The sequence below is a fragment of the Protopterus annectens genome, chromosome 11.part0, assembly GCF_019279795.1.
Source record: "Protopterus annectens isolate FY-2018-M chromosome 11.part0, PAN1.0, whole genome shotgun sequence".
NCBI classification, from domain to species: Eukaryota; Metazoa; Chordata; order Ceratodontiformes; family Protopteridae; genus Protopterus; species Protopterus annectens.
This window is the reverse complement of record NC_056745.1, coordinates 283080131-283101113: the sequence shown is the minus strand read 5'-3', so window position 1 is coordinate 283101113 and position 20983 is coordinate 283080131.

Genomic DNA, 20983 nt, shown 5'->3' with positions numbered 1-20983 from the left:
GATTTGCCCTCATCATTGGCCTTGGTTACACTTTCAAATAAATTCATCAGATTTAACAGGCAGGATCTACCCTTCACAAATCCGAATTGGGTAGGATCCAGGTTTGGAGGTCACCTATGTCATTATTTATGAGGTCCATAATGATATGTTCCATGGCCTTTCAGATGAGGCTGGTCAGGCTTATGGGTCTGTAATTCCCTGGGCCTGTTGCTAGGCTGCCTTTGTGGAGGGGAATAACTGTAGCTGTTCTCCATTCTGCAGGAATAAAGCCTCTGGTTAGGCTATGATTGAAAAAGGTACTTAGTTCATGTTTTAGCCTGTTTAGAAGGCAGCCTGGGATGTCATCTGGTCCCATAGAGGCCATGTTCTTTGCCTTGGACAAGATTTTGAGGACCTGCTCTACAGTTATGTAATGTTTTTATTTTATTTTATTTTTATTTTACATTTGTTGACCGGGCTAGTCTAGCTGGATACATTTCCATTTTCAGTAGAGGCCCGGGGAGAAAAGCTCCACATAAATTTGACCAAAAAACGTTACAATAGACAAGCAAATGGACAAAATCATCATAGATGAAAAGACAAATAAAAAATATAGTACCCAGTAACAGATATATACAAAGAGAGGATCACATTTCTAAAAATAACACTAAGTAGCTGAAATAACATCAAGAACAAGGCACAAAACAGAGAGCAAAATTGATTAATAATATTATAAAGAACTAATCTTAGTAACAGAAGGAGAAAGAGAAGCACTAAAATAGGAGAGGAGGAAGGGAAGCAGTATAAGAAAAGAGAAGGGAAAGTTGTGAGAGATTAGCATAGAGGAAAGAAGAAACAAAATACTCTAAAAGGAGGTAGACTGAAGCAGATACAGTAAAGAGAGAGGGAAAGTAAAGTAGTAGGAAAGTGCAGAGTAGTAGGAAAGCGCAGAGGAGGTAAAGGATTAGTCAGGTTTTGAACAGGAACAGAGCCAGTGGCTTTGGAAGTAATCTTTGATTTTGTGTTTAAAGAGAGGCAGAGATGTAGTAAGTGTTATGTCGCTAGGAAGCAGATTCCAGTTCCTTCCTACAGTATTATTGAAGAGAGAGTCACCGGCAGAATTATAAGTCTTTGTTATAGTAGCCATAAGTTTACTGGATGAGCTAAGGGAGTTTAGGTTGTTATAAGGGATTAAAAGTTTAGAAAGAATAGGGGTTTTGTTTGGTTAGTATAAGATTTTATGGGCAATAGTGAGTTGAGGGATTAACAGAAGGTTTTGTAGTTCAAGCCAGCCTAGAAGTTTCAGGTTAATACAGTGATGAGTTCTAAAAGGGTTACTAGTGGCAAAATGGGCAATGTTGTTGTAGCAAGTAGCCAGTTTGTTAAGGTTGGCTTTCTTAAGGTTAGTAAAAATTGGTGAGGCATAAAGAAGAGTAGACAAAAGATGAGAGTGGGCAATCTTGGCTCTGGATGATGATGTTAGGAAAGGTTTAATTCTATATAGGCTTCCTATTTTTCTATTGACTGTTTTAATGGTGTTGTTGATATGCTGGTCAAAGGAGAGGTTGTTATCAATTGTTATTCCTAATAATTTTGTTGTTGGATCAGGAGCAATGAGAGTGGCATTATTTGAGGAGATGGTGAAGTCTAAGGGGGTGGACCTAGTGCTAGGAGAGAAAAGGAGAAGTTTAGTTTTTTTGGCATTGAGGAGGAGGTTGCGTCTGGTGAACCACGTTTCTACAGTGTTGAAGACATTTTGAGTAATAGATGAAAGTTCATTAGGAGATGAAGCAGAGCAGATAAGGGTGGAGTCATCTGCATATTGAATGCAGGTAGATTGAGGAATTGCTAAGTGAAGATCATTGATGAACAGGGAGAAGAGAAGAGGTCCTAGAATGGAGCCCTGAGGTACACCAATGGAAACGGGTGTGAGTGAGGAAATTTGGTTTTCCCAACGAACTGCTTGCTGTCTATTGCCAAGGTAGGATGTAAACCAGTTAATGGCAAGATTATCAAAGGAGAGGGATGTAAGAGTGTTAATTAAAATGGAGTGGTTGACCATATCGAAAGCTTTAGAGAGGTCACTGAAGAGAGCAGAAGAGAGAAGGTTGTCGTTGCGGTTCCTGTTGATAGTATCTACAAATGATAGGAGAGCAGTGGTAGTACTGTGATGTGGTCTGAAACCGTGTTGACAGTTTGCTATTATGTTGTTTTGAGAGAGATGCTGTAAAAGTTGTTGGTGAATACATTTTTCCATTATTTTTGCTAAGGGAGAAAGGAGGGTAATTGGTCTATAGTTTGAGTACTCAATGGAGTTTCCACCTTTATGTAAAGGGATAATATGGGATATTTTCCAGATGTCTGGGATGGTTCCCTCTTGGATTGTCCTGTTTATAAGTATAGATACTGGATATGCAATTTCTTTGGCAGCTTTTTGGAGAAAAAGTGAAGGGAGCTTGTCAGCAGAAGGGGTACAAGGCTTCAGTTTGTGGATAAGTCTAGAGATGAAAGATGTAGGAATAGGTTGTATTTTAAAGTTATTTGAAGGGTGTCTTTGGTTTATAGGTGGGCTGGAGTTATTAGTGCTAAGTTGTTTAGCTAGTGATAGAATAGTGTCAGTAAAAAAAGAGTTGAAAGCATTTGCAGTGAGGCGGGGAGTATCTGGGTTGGCATTGAGAGGGGTGGGAGTTTTGGATGTTCCTGGGGAGAGGAGTCTATTTATAGATGACTAAAACTGTTTGGGGTTGTTATGATGAGTTTGTTGAAGTTTGCAGTAGTAGGTTTTTTTGTCAGTAATTATTGCTTTTTTAGTCGAGTTTCTAAGTTGGCGGAAATGAAGAAGGTCAAGGGAATTTCTATGGTTTCTCCATTTCGCCCAGACTTTATTTCTGGAGAGAATTAGCTTTTTAGTTTCTTTAGAGAGCCATGGGGCAATATTGGGTTTCATTCTGATGGTGCGTTCAGGAGCATGTTTGTTGAGAATGGATAAAAAAGTGGTATTAAAGTATGATACTGCATTTTCAAGGGGAAGAGATTTCAGGGGGCTCCAGTTGCATTTGCTGAGTTAATTTTGAAATAGGTCTATGTTAAAATTTTTAGTAGAGCGTATTTTTTGAATGTTAGGGGGGTTTGGGAAATCAGTTCTTTCTCTAGTAATAAAGGTTAAAGCATGATCACTTATATCATCAGGCAGGGTTCCTGCTTTGTAGGCGTGTTTGATTTTGTTTATGAGTATCCAGTCTAAAATACTCTCTTTATTGTTAGGCTTGTTGATTCTAGTGGTTGAAGTAATAGTCTGGGTGAAACCATATAGGTTCTTATGAGAGGAAGGATTATCTGCATTGATAGTGTTCCAGTCAACATTGATGTCACCTAGAATTATAGTTTCTTGGGGGTAAGTAGTAGATACCCAGCTGAGAAAGGGTTCTAGTATGGGTATATTGTTTCCTGGTGGTAAGTAGATGCAGATAATGTAAAGGGATTTCTTGGTGTTTATTTGGAGTTTTGTTATGATGGCTTCTACTTTGCAATCTGGGGTAGGATAGGCTGGAAGAGTAGAGATATTAAGCTGATTCTTAAAAAGAATTGCTACTCCACCACCTTTACGTTTTGGTCGGTCAAGTCTTATTATGCTATATCCTTGGGGTGTGATCTCAGTGTCTTTTGTTTCTGGTTTGAGCCAGGTCTCTGAGAGGCACAGAATGTCAAACGAATGAATATCAAGGAGGGCATGTAATTGAGCTATTTTGTTATTTATACTATGAATGTTTAGGTGTCCAATAATGAGGGAGTCATAGATTTTAGGTGAATTAGTTTTGGGAGAGGGATAAGCTGGCCCAGGATTAGGGCGGATGTCTCCATCATGTAATGTAAGAAGATTAGGTTTAGTTATTAAATGGTTCTTTAGAAAGATTTGAAGTATTAGTTTCTTATTGGTAGGATATACATACTTAAGGTGGGAGAGTCTGTGGTATTTAGGTAAGAGATAGTTGGGATTAAAGGTAATGTTGGAGTGTAAAATGGGAGAAGTATTTGTAAGGGTAGATGTGTGTTTATTGGGGTAGATAGAGTGGGCAGAAAGAGGGTTTTCAAAGAAGGTAAGAAGGTATGCAGAGAACAGGATGGTAAGGAGTGGAATTGTAAGTGTGGGCATAGTAGGGAAGTTGGGAGGCATAGTTAGAGAGTATTATAGTAGGAGTTAAGGAAGATACTAGAAGTGGCTAAGATAGGAGAAATGATATAAAGCCTAATAGGAGAGGGAGGAGAGAAAGAGGGCCAGTAAGAGGTAGTAAGAGGGTGTAAAATGGTAGTGTAAGAGAAAAATAAAAAATAAAAATGAAGTAGATGACAAATATAGAGCTGTGAGGTCAGATATAAGGAAGGGATTTTGGAAGGAATGAGGTAAGAGGGGAGGAGGTGGTAAGGGGTGTGGTTAACAGAGGAGCGGGATAAAGCGGGGTAAGATATTGGAAGAAAGAAGTAGGGGGTGTGTTCAGAGAGGTATAAGAGTAGGACCCCTGGGGGTGGGTGGGAATTGGGGGTAGGGGCAGCGGAGTGAGCCCGCAGGGCGAACGGAGCGGGAAGAAACAGCTGAAGGAGAGATGGGAAAGGAGGCAATCAAAAATGCAGGTAAGTAAGGTGAGAGAGGTATATAGTGAGAAAAAGAAGGTAAAGTAGAGACGAGAGTTCAGGGAGAAGATAGAGCACAGACAGGTAAAAATCAGTATGTGAACATACAGTGAAAATAGAGGAAGAGCAGGTCTAAGTTAACGAGGAAAGTAGGCAGCTTACACGGAATAGAGCAAAGCAGAGAGATAGGGGACAGATGGAGAGTGAGGCTAGGATAGAGGTGAAAAGGAATAGGAAGCCAGAGTACTATTGTAAACAGATGTAAGGGCTAGTTGGAGCCAGAAGGGAACAGCATACGAAACAACAGAAACAGAGGGGAGGGAGCTACCTATAAGATAGCGCAGATAAAAAGAGAAAGAAGCGGAGAAATAAAGAATAAGACCAAGAGGGGTGTGAGGGAGAAGAGAAAATAGTTAAAAAGTAGGAGAGTAGAGCATACGAAGGGTGGGGGGGGGGGGGCTAAGAAGGGCAGGTACTGGCTGCTAGAGACTCACACACAGGCAAACTATAAGATCCTTATAGGAATACCAGAACAGGAGCCTAATTTGCAAACAAATCTATGCCCAGAACCTACTTTCTCTATTTTTCTTTCCTTTTCTTTCCTTGGTAGAGTGTACAGTATAGGACAGGCAGTTTCAATCAGTCACAAGAGGGTTGGCAGGTTCTTCCGGCACCAGGAGGATTTACAAGAAGACTGGAAACAGTATAGTTCAGCTGGAATTTCTCTACTTTTCTTTCCTTTTCTTTCCTTGGTAGAGTGTACAGTATAGGACAGGCAGTTTCAATCAGTCACAAGAGGGTTGGCAGGTTCTTCCGGCACCAGGAGGATTTACAAGAAGACTGGAAACAGTATAGTTCAGCTGGAACAGATCTAGTACGCCAGGATAGAGCGGACAGCAGCCAGGAGCCTATGCAGTGTAAGGCAGTAAAAGGGCGGTAAGGTGGAGGGAAGTTTGGGGAAGGGTTTGTTGTAAGTTAGGAGGGGATAAGGGAGTGAAATTTTCACCAAACCTATCGGCTAGCAGGCTTGCTGTCTCTGTGGAGTCAGTGTGTGTGATACCAATGGCCACCAGTTTTGCACATGCTTGGATCCTACCCTTTAGATTGTGTACATAGCTGTAAAAGGCCTTATGGTTATCCTTGGCAGTACTTGCTAAGTTTCTCTCAAAGGAGCTCTTAGAGGATTTGACAAGTTGTCTTATTTGCCTGGTAAGGCTGAGGAGGGTGCTTTTCCATTGTTGAGTCATTGTTTTTGTTTTCTTGGACAGCAACTTTTTGAGTTTATTGTAGAGTTTGTTGAAGCTGGAAGTTCACCAAGGCAGTTTGATTTTACTTGGGGCTCTGGCTTTGATTCTATCTGGTACAGCTGAGTTTATACACTTATGCAAGTGATTGTACAGGGCTTTAGTGTAAGCTTCAGCGTAGTTGCCACTTTCAGCTTAGGGTGGGGCTTGGAATGCATTTATACCTTCACCTAGGAGGGTATAGTTTGCCTTGATGAAGTTTTTTAGTCTGATTTCACCCTTTGTGAGTTCTGGTGTTAGTGTCAGTTTGAAAGTGACTAATTTGTGGTCAGCATTAACTAATAAGGGTCCAACAATTGCAGGAGTGCATCTGTTTGACATGTTGGTGAGGACCAGATTTAGAATATATGTTCCTCTTGTTGGGGTATGGACAATTTGCTACAGGGCATTTTAATTCACAAAGTCAAGGAACTTTTGTGCTAGTGAGCTTGGGCCAGAGTAGGTTTCCCATTTGATGGTGGAATAATTGAAATCCCCCATAACCAGTGTGTTCATTAACATTTGGGTTGTCTTCAGTTTGGTTAAGTAGGCTACGTGGATGTCATGACCCATAGAGGGGGATCTATAACTGTCTAGGACTTGAATGGGGGTCTTACCCACCATAACCTGGACCTGGAGTAACTCCATGGAGTTTTCCAGTCTAACTAGATGTGAGGTGAATTTATCTCTAATATAGATTGAAACACTGCCTCCTTTGTTTTTCACATGTTTATTTTGCGGTCTAAAGGTGTGGAGGGCATTGTAACCTTGCAGGGCCAGGGTACTCTCTGAGGCCTTAAACCAGGCTTCTGTGACTTCACAGACATCTACATCTTCTAGTGATAGAAGTGTTTCCAGGGAGTGCAGTTTTTGGTTTAAGCTCCTAGAATTTTGCAGCATGACCCTTATTTTGTTCTAATTGGCTAATTTTATGTTGCTAATGTCTAAAAAGGCACTATGGGAGAGGCAACAGCCTTTGTCAGCAGCCGAATGCCTAGGGGTACCAGGTGCAAACAGTCTCTGGCAAAGCAGCGAGGTTTGTCGACCATGGCTTCCCAGGCAGACAGGAATTGGATCTCCTTGGAATGACACCAAAAATTAAACCAATTATTGAAACCAATCATTTTTTGTTTATACTGTGGCATCATTCTAGGTGAGGGTAGTATGCTGCTCAAGGCTAGGGACATACCTGCCTGGGACACATACTCAGAGAGCTTGAACATATCTCTCTTCATATAGTCCAGTGAGGTGCATCTCAAGTCATTCATACCAACATAAACTATGACAGAGTCATAATGGTACTTGATGCTGACAGACCTGAGTGCACGCATGATTTGGTGAATCCTGGCAGCAGACTAGCAGCTGACCATGACTTTTTTCTTGTCCAACCTGGTGAGTGGGACATCCATGCATCTCACTATTGAGTCTCCAATGACAATAAAACTTGGTTTTTGAGTGTTACGCCTTATAGGCTTGATGGGTGAGTCACTGGTGTTGCTATGTGTCATGGGTGCTGTGGAGACTGTGTTAACTGTAGCAGACTTGTGTTTTGGAGGTCTTTGGTGTTTCAGTAAGTTTTTTGAGAGAACCTCCGTGTATGTGGATTTACATGTTTGATGCGTACTATGTGTATGAGTAGTGGTACTATGTGAATATGTGGTGGTGGGTGAGTTGACAACCTTCTTCTTGTTACTGTTTAGAGTGAGAGAGAGCATGGAGTCTAGATTCTTGGTGTTAATACATCTCTTGCATTCTGTACTAGACTGTGTTATTAGTAGAGGGCTGTCTGTGTACATGAGGCAATTGCTACACTGCCTCAAGAGACCCATGTCAACAAGGTTGGCAGGAGAAACAAAGGTAGTCCAACTGTCCATAATGCTAGGTTGAAGACTGTTATCAATAAGGTGGCTTTTTAGAAATGATCACAGAAGTGCTTGGCAAATGGATATTTCTGCCTGGGTTTTAAGGGAAAATTTGTTGAATTTAACTGTTCTGGTTTGGTGCAGAATTGTGTGGTAGTATGCGGTGCTGCGCAACATGCAAACAAGCAGAAACCTGCTCAGATGCAGGGCCTAAACACCAGAAGTTAAAACTTGAAAAAAAAAACTCTAAAAAATTTCAAAAGGACCCATGAGGATGCTTATTCCAAGCCCAAGACCAGCCTCCCTTTACCAGTCAGGTGCCAATCAAACACAATTCTCTTACAAACGTGCAGATAGGCCGCTTCCAATCCAAGATGGCCTTGAAAATGTGCTCAGAACAAACAAACCACTACAAACAGTTCCAGAAGCAACAGGTCTGGATCTGGACTATGCTACAGCTACTAGCTACCCTAGTTTCAGCAGGAAACACTAGAGAATAGTTTAACACAACAGAAAAATAGCAGTGAGACACAATGCCTTTTTCTGGTTTTGCAGATGATATTATTTTATACTTGCAATGTATTTCTTAATAAAAAATGGATATAACATTTGCTGAACATCTGGTTACTTAATCGTGGCTGGAGTTTGACAATATTACGATAATTTTTCTGTCTGGGTATATAGCAAAATGGTTCCAGATAGCTGCATGAATGATTGAAATAAAATAAGTAAAAACTATTACAGTATGAGACTTTTTGGCAGTTTTGATGGAGGTTGGTATTTCTTTCCAGATCAAACAAGCAACTTTGGACAGATTTTTTTTTTTTGTGGGTGACATACAGCAGTTATTGTTTGTATTTTTAACATACATACTTTATAGTCCCGAGAGAACAAAACATTATGGAAAATTCAAAAATAAACCAACCTAGTGATCTACCAACATGAACTTTACAGCAAGAGAAAAGAAACTCATAAAATTATACAGCAGATCCAAAACACTGCTTGACAAGAATGGTATCGAACAACCCTTACCCTCAATGTATAGTATAGACAATACCCTTACTACAAATCAAAATGGAGTCTGTGACCTAGGAACTTGAATTGACCATTTCCTTTCCTTTGATCATCTACAGCAAACATAGTCAGAAAGTCGTTCTACTCAGCATAACTAATATCCAAATGTATATCATCCAGAACTAATGAAGTCATCATCCCCTTATATTTAACATTGATTAGAACAATCACTGAGTAAAACTCTGTTTGGGATTTGCCACACTAGGCATATCAAACAACTACAGAGGCCCTAAAGGTTCTTAACCAACAAGATTATGAGCGTAGAGACCTTAAGCTACCAAGAGAGGCTCAAAGCTCTACCCTTTTACTCAGGATCTTATAGAGTTTTGAGGGACTATTTGTGCTTTGCTTACCATGCCATTGGAGACCCTGTTAAACTTGAGATCCTCTATGTCTACAAGTCTAATAACTCCACAAACACCAGACCCAGGAACATAAATCTTTACCAGCACATAAACAGAAAGTGATGGAGAGATAGATTCCTTACACGGTACCTATCACTTCCCTCAAATAAATTTCCCCTGCATGTTAAGCAGTGTGACACATTATCATCCGTCAACCAAAATGAGGATAATTGAATGATTACATGTAAATTTGCATCAGAAATGACTGGCTGGCCTAGTCCTCCTTGAGAAAGGAGGTACAGCCTGATGGTGGGCATTGGCAAGGCATTAATGATCATGAGACCAGGTTGCTTTGTAACTCCTATGAATCCTATGAAAATTATGACAATTCTTCAAGCTTAAGAAACTATTTTGTATACAGCTGGTTTTGCTTTCTAAGTATATCAGTTTCTCTCTTGCCATACTAAGCAGGGTTTTACAAACAGATGCATGTTTTCTTGTGGATGACATGTAACAATTATCTGCTCTTTTTTTTTGATAAATTGTTTAAAATTCTCCAAGTTTTAGCAAAAGTGCTATTTTCTGAGTATATCAGTTTGCAACATATAATACTTGTACTTGTTAAATGGTAGGTATAAACCCTTTTATCACCCACTGGTTATCCAGCTGACACATGGATAGGACCCAGGAGGTCAAAATGGGTGAGGCCACCTACACCAAGATGCCAATCACTAGCAGAGTACCCCAGGGCTCGGTACCAGGCCTGCTCCTTTTTGGCATCTATTTCTCTGAAATGGGAGCAAATGCTGAAGGTTTATGGATGACTAAGTTTACAGATGATTTCAAGCTGGGGGTTATCATTGACTCCCCTGTAGACACTAACATTCTTCAAGAAGGTCTATCTTTGACTAAAAAATGGTGCCAAAGCCATGGTCTTAATCTGAATGTTAAGAAATCTATAATTGTACCCTTTGGGAAGTCAACCATCCCAGCTAATTACCATGTTGATAATACACCCTCAAGAGTTGACCCATTGGTCAGGGAGCTGGGTATGCATGTAGACAGTAGCCTTACCTTCGACCACCACGGTGAGGAAATCCTTTTATGTTGCACAACTTATAAGTAAGGGCATGGCATCTAGGTCCAAAGAAGTCATCATACCACTGTACTCCACCCTTATCAGACCAAGCATAGAGTACAATGTTCCCTTTAGTATGTACCTGACCAAGCATATACAGCAACTAGAGTGACCTCAAAGGTTCCTTACAAAAAGAATACAAGGTGTAACAAACCTGTATTATACAGAGTGCCTTAAAGCCCTTGCCCTCTACTCAGTCTCCTATAGAATGCTGAGGGGTGATCTGTGCCTGGCTTACAAGGCATCCCAAACCACACACACTTATGAATCTCCTACGTATTCGTAAATCAAAGAGTACAAGGTCTAAGGATGTGAATTTTGTCTATGACTTAAACAGAGTATGCTGGAGAGACAGATATGTGTCCTGGAAACTACCCCTCCTATGTAACAGGCTTCCCACCCATGTGAAGCTGAGTTCATCTACTACCCAGTTCAAGCACAACCTAGACAAGTGGATGGGGAATAGGAAATTTACACCAGGCCTGACACCCATGTCCCTTATGGACAGAGGTAGCTTATAAATGTCTGGCCCTAAATGTCCTACTTGGATACAGGGTATCATTATTCTTTCGGGAAAACTTGGCTAGGTATAGAAAGGCCCACTGGGTCATTAGTGTAGTAACAGTCTATGAATCTATGAACTGTATAATGAAATGATATAAAATGCCACATCTGTTACCTGTCCTAGGGTTGATGGTGTTTAATGTAATTTAACATATATCCAGTGTTAATAGCCCTTTATTATGCATTACATCCCCGAATGACTTGGAATATGTGTATTAATTGGCATTATACCATGACCCCCCATTAATATTCTAAAACGTGCACGCTGATTGGCCAGCGTGCACGTTGTAAATCGACTTATACTAATGGAAAAGGTCCGTCGCCGGACTTTTTCCATTAGTATAAGTCTCTTTTAAAACACTGTCTCGCTATGTTAAAAGAGTTTAACATAGCGACACGGGTTTAAAAAAAGCAACGGAGATCTCCGTTGCTTTTTTTAAAGCTGTCTTGCTATGTTAAACTCCTTTAACATAGCGACACAGTGTGTAAAAAGCAACGGAGATCTTGCTTTCTCCGTTGCTTTAAACCTGTCTCGCTATGTTAAATGGGTTTAACATAGCGAGACAGCTTTAAAATAAGCAACGGAGATCTCTGTTGCTTATTTTAAAGCTGTCTCGCTATGTTAAACTCATTTAACATAGCGAGACAGGTTTTAAAAAAAAAGCAACGGAGAAAGCAAGATCTCTGTTGCTTTTTACTGTTTTGCTATGTTAAATGGGTTTAACATAGCAAGACAGCTTTAAAATAAGCAACGGAGATGTCCGTTGCTTATTTTAAAGCTGTCTCGCTATGTTAAACCCATTTAACATAGCGAAACAGTAAAAAGCAAAGGTGATCTTGCTTTCTCCATTGATTTTGGCCACAGCTCTGATGTACTGCGTAGGCATGCGCAGTACATCAGAACTGCCGCGGATACCAGACAGCTGCGGAAGGGCAACAAAGAGGCATTATACAATGCCATTATTTAAGAAATGTAATTATTTATTTTCTTAAATAATGTCATAGTATAATAGCAATAACCCACTTCTGGGTGTGGGTAATGCGGGATTTACCCACGGTTGTCTTTGTTTGGTCCCGAGGACGAACCGTGGGTAAATCCCGCATTACCCACACCCAGGAGTGGGTTATTGCTATATTATCTTAAAGATACAACATACTCACATTCTTATTGAATTTCATTGACTGGTCTGATCACTTTATCTAGAATAAGCTGGCATATGTAAGTAGCAACATATTAAACAAACTATGTAAACAAACAAAAAATAAGGACAGCTTCACTGCATATACCATTCACTTTATCTTTATTTTGGTATCTTGTCCATTTTCCTTCTGGGAATAAATTCACAATGCAAAAGGTCACATTTATACCAACCCAGTGCTCATGAGAATGGTCTGTGCAGTGAACCTGTCCTTATTTTTTTTGTTTTTTACATATGTACGTAGCAGCACAGATACAGTCAGTTAACATTTAAGTTGCCTGAGTATAAACGGCAGAGTTATGCAACTATATTGCAAACAATTAAGTGCTTTCATCCCATTACTCTCAGGACTTCATCAGAATAACAAACAGTACAGAAAAAAACAGTTTATATACCAACACAGACCCCTACTCAAGAATAAAATAATTAGCACTAGAAAACCTACCATTTGGCTCTTAAAGAAACAGTATGTTAAAAACAGTTTCTCAAACCATGTTCATGTGACTATACCCATGAAATGAAAATGCATGTGAATCCATTTAAGAAGAATTACAATTTAAATGATATTTAAAATATAGTCTAAAATATTTTAAAATATAGAATAAAAATATTTTAATATTTTAAGGTAACTGGCTGGATATTAAATAACTGGCTGAATATTAAATATTAAATAAATGGACTTTGACAAAGGTGCTCATTTGAAATATGTATACTTAAAGAATAAACAGAAATGTCATATAGCAAATAGTAAATGCTGAAAGCAAAGGATAGAAGAGAAAAATGAGCTACAATTTAGCTGTCCTATGTTTTAAAACAGGCTTCATAGAAACATAATCATTCAGGCCGGGATATGTAAAGACATTCAACCTAAATTGCACACTAGCTCTTTATACTGCAAAGTATTTTGCCAGTCAACCAACCTGGGATCCATATCTACCTGCTCTTAAATAGCAAAGAAAAATTCATCATGGAAGGTTTTTGATAGGGAATGTTTATATAACACATTGTTTGCATTTTTAGTCCTAATGCTATATGTGTGCTCATATATTCTTTTTTTAACATTCTTTCAGTCTTTTCAATGTCAGAGCAGGTGCATTTGCTGTAATTTGCCAAATAAATTAATCCTTTACTAGAACAATTTCCCTTCCTGAAAACTACATTGCTTCCAGCAGATGTTCCATCACAGACACTGCCCATTCCAGCATGTCATTCATCTGATCCGCTGAATCTGCAACATGGTGCAGGCAGTCACGCAAGTCAGCCTGTGCCATATCTACAACCTTAAGCATTTCTCTGGGGGACCTATTGGAATATGCCTGCACCTCCATAATGGTCCTAAAGTGGCACAGGAAGACACACACCTGGATCAGGTGGAGGATGGACAGCAGGCCTCCTATGAGCATCCCTAACAAACTTCCTGCATGGCACCTCACCCACACTTTGGCTACAGCCAGAGTTAATGGACACTGAAGCCACAGTAACCATACTACCTTGATTAAGTATCCCACCCCCCACTTTTCCAATATCTGAGGGCTCACTGGAATGGCTTGGCTTAGTCCTACTGACTTTGTCCAATGGAATTACACGGGATGCCTGAATGTCAACCTTAGTGTCAGATTCAATCTCTGCAACCTTTGACTGTGCCTTTGCTTGCCCACCATCATCACAAGAGTCTGCCAGTACTCTGACATCAGGTGGTAGTAGTCCCACACATCCACTGTCAGGATCACCTGTGATAATAAGCAACAAACACAGGAAAGAAATTAATTCCTATGCTACCATAGTCCAATATATGCTAACAAACTAACAGTGGTGCCACTATTACAGACAATACAGCAATATACACAACAGTCCTGACATCCACATCACAAAATAAATATTTCTTTGAACTGCTCATCAGTACTGGCATAAAAATGTGTCACTTACCATGTGCAGTTGATTGTAAGCTCTGTATGATAGATAGTCCAGTAAGAAGTTAAGTGAAAGGTAAGGACACCATCTTCACAATGAACAGTAACACGGGGTTAATACTTTGCCCTTTATATCTCCATTAATGATAGTTTTAACAAGAACTTGGATGACACGTCCACCCCAAACCAATATGCAATCAACCAGAATGTGTTGTTAACTGTATCAGTCTTACAGCTATACCCCCAAAAAATATTTAATGTTAAACATAACTTTAGTATTGCTGTCAATACTGTACTATACAAGAAGTATTTAACAACTGAGATAGGTAAGCTTACCTTGAAGATCCTCCTTAGGCATACTTGTCCTCCCTGAAATAGCAGCACCTACATCAATAACATGCTGTAGTGGACTTTCCAGTGAGCTGTCTGGATCCCTTACAGTGGGCAGAAACTCTTCTTTGGGTGTCAGTGGTGGCTCTGTAGCAGGTCCCCCCATTCAAGGGCCACTGTAGCTGCTCTCCTCCGGGCTGATGAAATCATGTCAGTGGCCTTATAGTGCACCTGATCATATGTCATGCTCTGGCCATCTACTTTGTTCACATCAGCTACTATCTGCTGCCAAATTTGCATTTTACCAGACATATCCACATGTCCCCTCTCAAGTATAAAGGTACCATGTTGCCTAAATGCTTCCACAATTACTTAATTCTTGGGGTCACTGAAGGGGGGTTTGCAAGGATTGGGACACCTGAGTGCTATCGTCCTAGGTGACCTAAAACACAAAAGCAGGATAATACATATAAGTATCACATAAATAAAGGTCCTGCTTAGCTATAACACATAAAAGGTTCAATATTACCCACTGGGGAAACATAAAACAGTCAAGATATTCAAATATAAAGAAAGAAATTATGTGGTTGTAACATATTACAATCACGCAAAAAGCAAGGTTGGATCCAAAACAAGGAGAGTAACAATAGCAAATATTGTTTCTGCCAGCACAGAAATGGAACAGGATTCCCCCACTCCCAAAACAACAGGCAAATGGCACATTTTGCTAACAAACCACCAGTGAACTACTAAAAGTACTATCAAATAAATGGTCCCTGAAACATGTGTACACATTTACCACAGAACATTCAATTTTATGCAATTGGCAGTGACATCTACCTGTGGCCTGCACTCCCCTAGAGGTTTGTATGGTCCATCCTAGAAAGCTGACACCCCTGTGTCATTGACAATATAGAACATTTACATTTCAAGTAAATAACAATAGAAGATTGTAAAGAGAAAAACAGTTGTAACATTAGCACTTCTGATGACAGTTAATAAGGCTGTGCATCTGTAAGATGCCTTGACAAATATGTCTATGCCATCAGTGTACTTCTAAAAATGCATACAGATAAAAGTAGCATTTACTAATGTGGATGCCACAGTGGTGCAGTGGTTTGCATTGTCACCTCACAGCAAGAGGTTCCCTGGTTCGATTCTTGGCTGGGGTACTGTCTGTGTAGAGTCTACATGTCCTCCCTGCATTCGTGTGGATTTCCTCTGGGTGCTCTGATTTCCTCCCATGTTACAAAGACATGCATCTGGAGCATTTCTCACTGGGCCTCTGCTGAAAATTGGCTTGTTCCAAGTCAGACTTTCCCGTTAAATATATATATATATATATATATATATATATATCTTAAACAGAATTTTCTTAGTGACATTTCACCATATCCAGTATATATCTGAAAAATGCAGGCATACCTTATCAAGATCAGTAGTCTTCTGTGCAGATAAATCCCAAAGTAATATCTTCTTGTGTGTTATCCACAGAAGCAAGTTTCCTCACCTTCAGGCTCACTAGCTACACAGTTCCCTTTTTATGGTCTAGATTCAGGCCTGTGAACACAGTGAAGATGCAAATGAGGTATAAACTCATTAGAATTGCTGAATCCCAAATACTTGGCTCAGTGTATCTGATGTAAACATAGTGTAGGCACTCCCTCAGTGTTTGTTGATAATGGATTGTAACTGTGAATGATTACTGATAGAGAGAAGGAAAACACAACAATTCAGACTCCCTTACCTCCAGTGGGTGTGTCAGCCAGGTTAGACTTACAAAGTGCAGAAGTAATTGTATCAAGGTCTAAAATGTAAGTAAGAAGCACGCATTTCACAGTTTCTGTTCAGTAACATCCAATCTCTCCTTCATTTATTGATAACTGTATATTATTGTCATTTAATATATTCACACATTTTAAGGACAATGATAAATAATGCCTTACAGACTGCATATCTCAGATTACTGGTCAGATAAGACAAGAATAATCAACAAACACAGAGAGATAAGACAGAGCTGCATTTATGCAAGCAGTAGTCATAAATTTTTGTGTGATCACTCAGTGCACCACATCTAAAATAAATGTATGTACAAACAACTGTCATATGTTTTGGTAGTACTTTGGATGATGTTGCAGTTGGTTGTATTCACAATGATTTTCATTCTCTGCTGCAAAGCTGTTTCCATGGCAAAGAGGAATAAGACACACTTATTGTGTTTTGAAGGTTCATTGAAGTGAAAGTTCAAATTCAGACCTGTGTAAAAATACTAAATGTGTACCAACATAAATTTTTGTAGTGTTGTGGATTTAATAGATTTCTTTTCTTCATTTCACCTACTTTCCCTTTTTTTATTATTTTTTTATTTTTAATGCCAGTGTTTGCCTGATGTAGGGATTAGTACAAACAAGGGAAATGGAAAAACACAATGAAAGTCAGGTTTAGCTGCGCTTACCTCATTTGCTCGATGCTTAGCAGTGTGCAAACCTGGACTAGTGGCCAACACAGGAAGCAGACAGAACACCTGCAGACAGGGTGTAGGCAGTATAAAATTCTCAGAACACCACTAAGTAACATTGCATGGTGCTTAACAAGCTTTCCCAATACCTGCAGCCATCAAATACCTGCAGACAGGATAGACACTTAACAGTTGCAAAATGGATGCATTCTATTAATTTTGTTGGGTGCCATGCAAACACTCTAAGCAGCATTGCATGGTGGTTGACTCACAGAAGTTAAGAATGAATACGGAATTATTCATCTGTTATATAACCATTTCTGTGGCAGAAGATGTAAGTGTAGGTCTGTAATACATATGGTCCTGGGTTCTAATACAGGAAGTGCAACATATTTTTACTGTTGTGACAGTCCAGTTTATAGTAATGAATAGGACATTATACAAGTGTTATTTAAATATTCCTGTGGCAACAGGTGTAAGTGTAGGGCTGCCATACAAGTGATCCTGGATTATAATACAATAAATTCCAGACATTTTTACTGTTGTTCCATTTCACATTATATTAAATAGCACTTATAACACTTTATACATAATTATAAATAGTGGAGCTGATATGAATTATATGTATGAGAGATAAGACACCCCTACTGTGTTTTGAAGGTTCAGATGTATGACAGAGGGTATACTGTCTACTATGTTTCTTTAAGTATAACTCTGGTATCTGGACTTGGATGGTCTTCACACTCAGATAAGACACATACAAAAATGAATCTATATACAAGAACCTTGTCAGGTCACACACCTTAATCTGTCATCTGTATTTATGAATGAGTCATGACTATGTATGAGAAGCACCTGTTCTGTGGCAAAGATGGAAAATCACTGCCATGGAAGAAAATGTTTTGTCCCTTATGCATAGGATTGAATCCCAGACTTTAAAAATCACTTTTAGGAATGTATAAAGTCAAACAAACATGTGTCAGGTCAGGACATTCATGCCTCCAGTGCATGTCAGCAAAGTTAAATCACCTAACATATACAGCAGCAGATACCTCTAAAACTAATGTCAAGTGTCAGAGTAATTTTCCATTTTCAAAAATTGATTTCCTCTCTGGCACAGCCACTCTCCTCTTGGCATCACACTAACACAATTGGCATTGTTGCTCAGGTTTGCACACTACCTGTAAATGCAATAACATGAATTGGCGGGAAATCATTATTTCCTAATTCTCTACTTTTGGGAGTAGACATGTCTGGCATTAGAGGGGAAGGTGCCAATTTAGGGTGCAGAGGTGGGGCGTTCAGGAGTCCAGAATATTTATTGGACTCCTGGTAAAGTACTACATCCTAAGGCTTCTGCAGGGGGACTATTCTGGATCCCAGTACAAGTCTGAGGCTTGGAATAGTTTGGCCAAAGCTATATCCAGTGTGACTGGTATCACATGCACTAGAGAACAGTGTAGGCACCACTTTAATGACTTAAAAAGGCACATGAGGGATACACTCAATCAATGGTTGAATGAGTTTCAAGCAAGCAACATCCCACGGTTGTGTAAGTATGCTAATAAAGAGAATTTATAATGTATGGAAAGCTAAATATAGCCAAGACTGGTATGCATTATGCTCTTCTTTTCTTTTCTTTTCTTTTCACAGGTAATTCTGAAATTGTGGGGAATACACAGACTCATGCTGATCATCTGGAGGGACTGAGGGAAGCAAGTGGTATGTATGTAGAGAAGTATTATTGTAGCTTTTAAGGTAAAGGATTTTTTTGTTTTCTATACACTAGTAGCAAAGTATGCATGCATATCCTGACTGTAAAAGCAAATATGCATGCATAAGTCTGTAACACAAACCAACTTTAGGAGGCAAGTGTAAGACTGTAGTCAGAGGTTGTCAGTTCAAATACAAGGAACAACTATACAATACTGCAATTCTTTAATAATATTACATACATTAAAATCTATACAAGTAGCATAAATACCCTGCTGTTAATTGTGATCTGTATAATTTGACCAAGCATATGTGCAATATATAGTTTGTAGTTGTTAGAACATATACTTAAATGTAATACCTCAACTAAAATAGTTGTATAATTGTGATAATGCATATGACAGTACTAATTTTATTTATTTTCTTCTCTCACCCCATCCCTGATCTCTTTTTTCTATTATGTGTAGTCAAAATGTCTCCATGTCATCCATTGTAACAAATCACTAAATGCTTCACAGCACATTGAGGTAGGCCAACCCCAGTGGGTCAGCTTGTCCCTCCACTGGCTCCATCACTGATACTCAGCACATCTGGGACCAAACCTGGCAGTACTACCTCTACTGCCCCTGCACTTCCTGTGCCCTCAGATAGCACTACCTAGCAGCTGATGCTATGGTACCCTCTGGGAGTACTGGCAGAGGTGGGGATTTCATCATCTGCTAGGAGATGCCAGGGTTGGTGCATAGGGTTGTGCACAGTACTACTGGTGTATGCCTATGCCGGATGGAGAGGCTGCTCTCCCTCATGGTCCGTAGGAGGAGACGACGTCAAACCCTCCAGCAGCCAGTAGAGTAAGGGGCCAGTGATGACAGTCCTGTGGGTGAGGACTAGAGTCTCGCGGTCCCCATATTTGATGAGCATGAGCTTGCTTTGTCTCCTCCATCACCCCAAACATGGTATCCTCCAACCTTTTGTGTTTCTCACTGTCCCTTTGCCTTGTCTTGTTTCTCCTGTTTGCATTCTCTTCCTCACCTACCTAACATACCTGACCCAGAAATACCAATATCGTTTACCCAACATTCTTCTCTGCCTGAAGTAAAAAAATATGGGTACCTGTCTCACAAAAAAAAAAAAAAAAAATCATCCCATACATAGCTCTTCATTTCGTATGTGTCTACTTGACACACTTCATTTGGTCCAATTGTCTATACAACATGATTACATTGTTGTCACCCCTCTTTGTGGAGGTGACAGTCCAAATTCAGATAATATTCTGTACATATTTTCATTTTACACTGTTGAAGAAATGGATAGCTATAGTTCTTTTCTACGTCCCTCCTGCACATTCCTATATTGTTTTCCCTTTGTTCTTCCCCCTGCTTGCCCCCCATTTCACCACTTTCCTAGCTACCCCATTTTAACACCTATAATCTGGTCAAAAAATAGAATCACACACAACACACATAAGAACAAAAAAAAAAAAAACAATGGAGCCCTTCACTTTTTGTCCTCTTTGTGGTGAGGTTGACATTGTGCACCAATGTAAAACGATGGTAAATGGCTCTTTCTTGGTGTGGTTACCACCACTTAATGCTGCTTAAACATGCTGTGCTATGTCAACACACAGTAATACACTGTGGATGTAGTGTAAAGCATAATTTCATTGTATTATTACTACTTATTTAAAAGTATCATATACTCCTGGGTTTGAACTGTATATCATCTGGTCTCAAAAAGAAATGCATCAGTGCATTAACACCTGCTGCCACAGAGTTAACTAAGCAGCAGGTGTGTTTCATGCACTCAATACTACAACTCATAATTTTAGCAATGAGCCTTGCTTTTGTGCACTGCTTTATTATGCGCAAACAGGGGAAAGTGGTATAAATGTGTATCTCACATTTACAAACACTTTGTCAACCATCGTGCAAACCCACTGCTCAGAGATGCACTATGCAAAGTGGACAATAGCATGTATTACTTTTGTTTACTGTCCATTTAGTGTTAAGAACATGAAACTACATGTGTAAATAGAAAAAAATGAAGGCCCTATCTAAGACAATGTCACATATGTATAATGTAGTCACCTGTTACCTCCCCCATGCACTGCAACCCTATTCTCTCAGTACTTGTCCACAAATATATCAACTGCACTACATAAATTAATAGCAAATGTTGTGTTATATACCATAAACATCTTTAGAATGACAATACAAATTCAGATTTCCCATTACTTGTAGTAATGTGGATGCCTGCTTGCATATAGTTTGTAAATGTGTCTCAAAGTATACCTGCACATTGGAACACAACCACCAATACTGCACATTGCATACTCATCAATCTGGTAACATGCAGAACTTGAAATATCTTGATAGTTGAGCAAGTCTACACATCCATTTCATGCAGGCCTCCCAACATCTTCTCTAATACATCCATTGCTGATGTCATCCACTATAAGACATCCTGCAGCTTTCCAAAGTCAAATTTGTGCCATGGAACT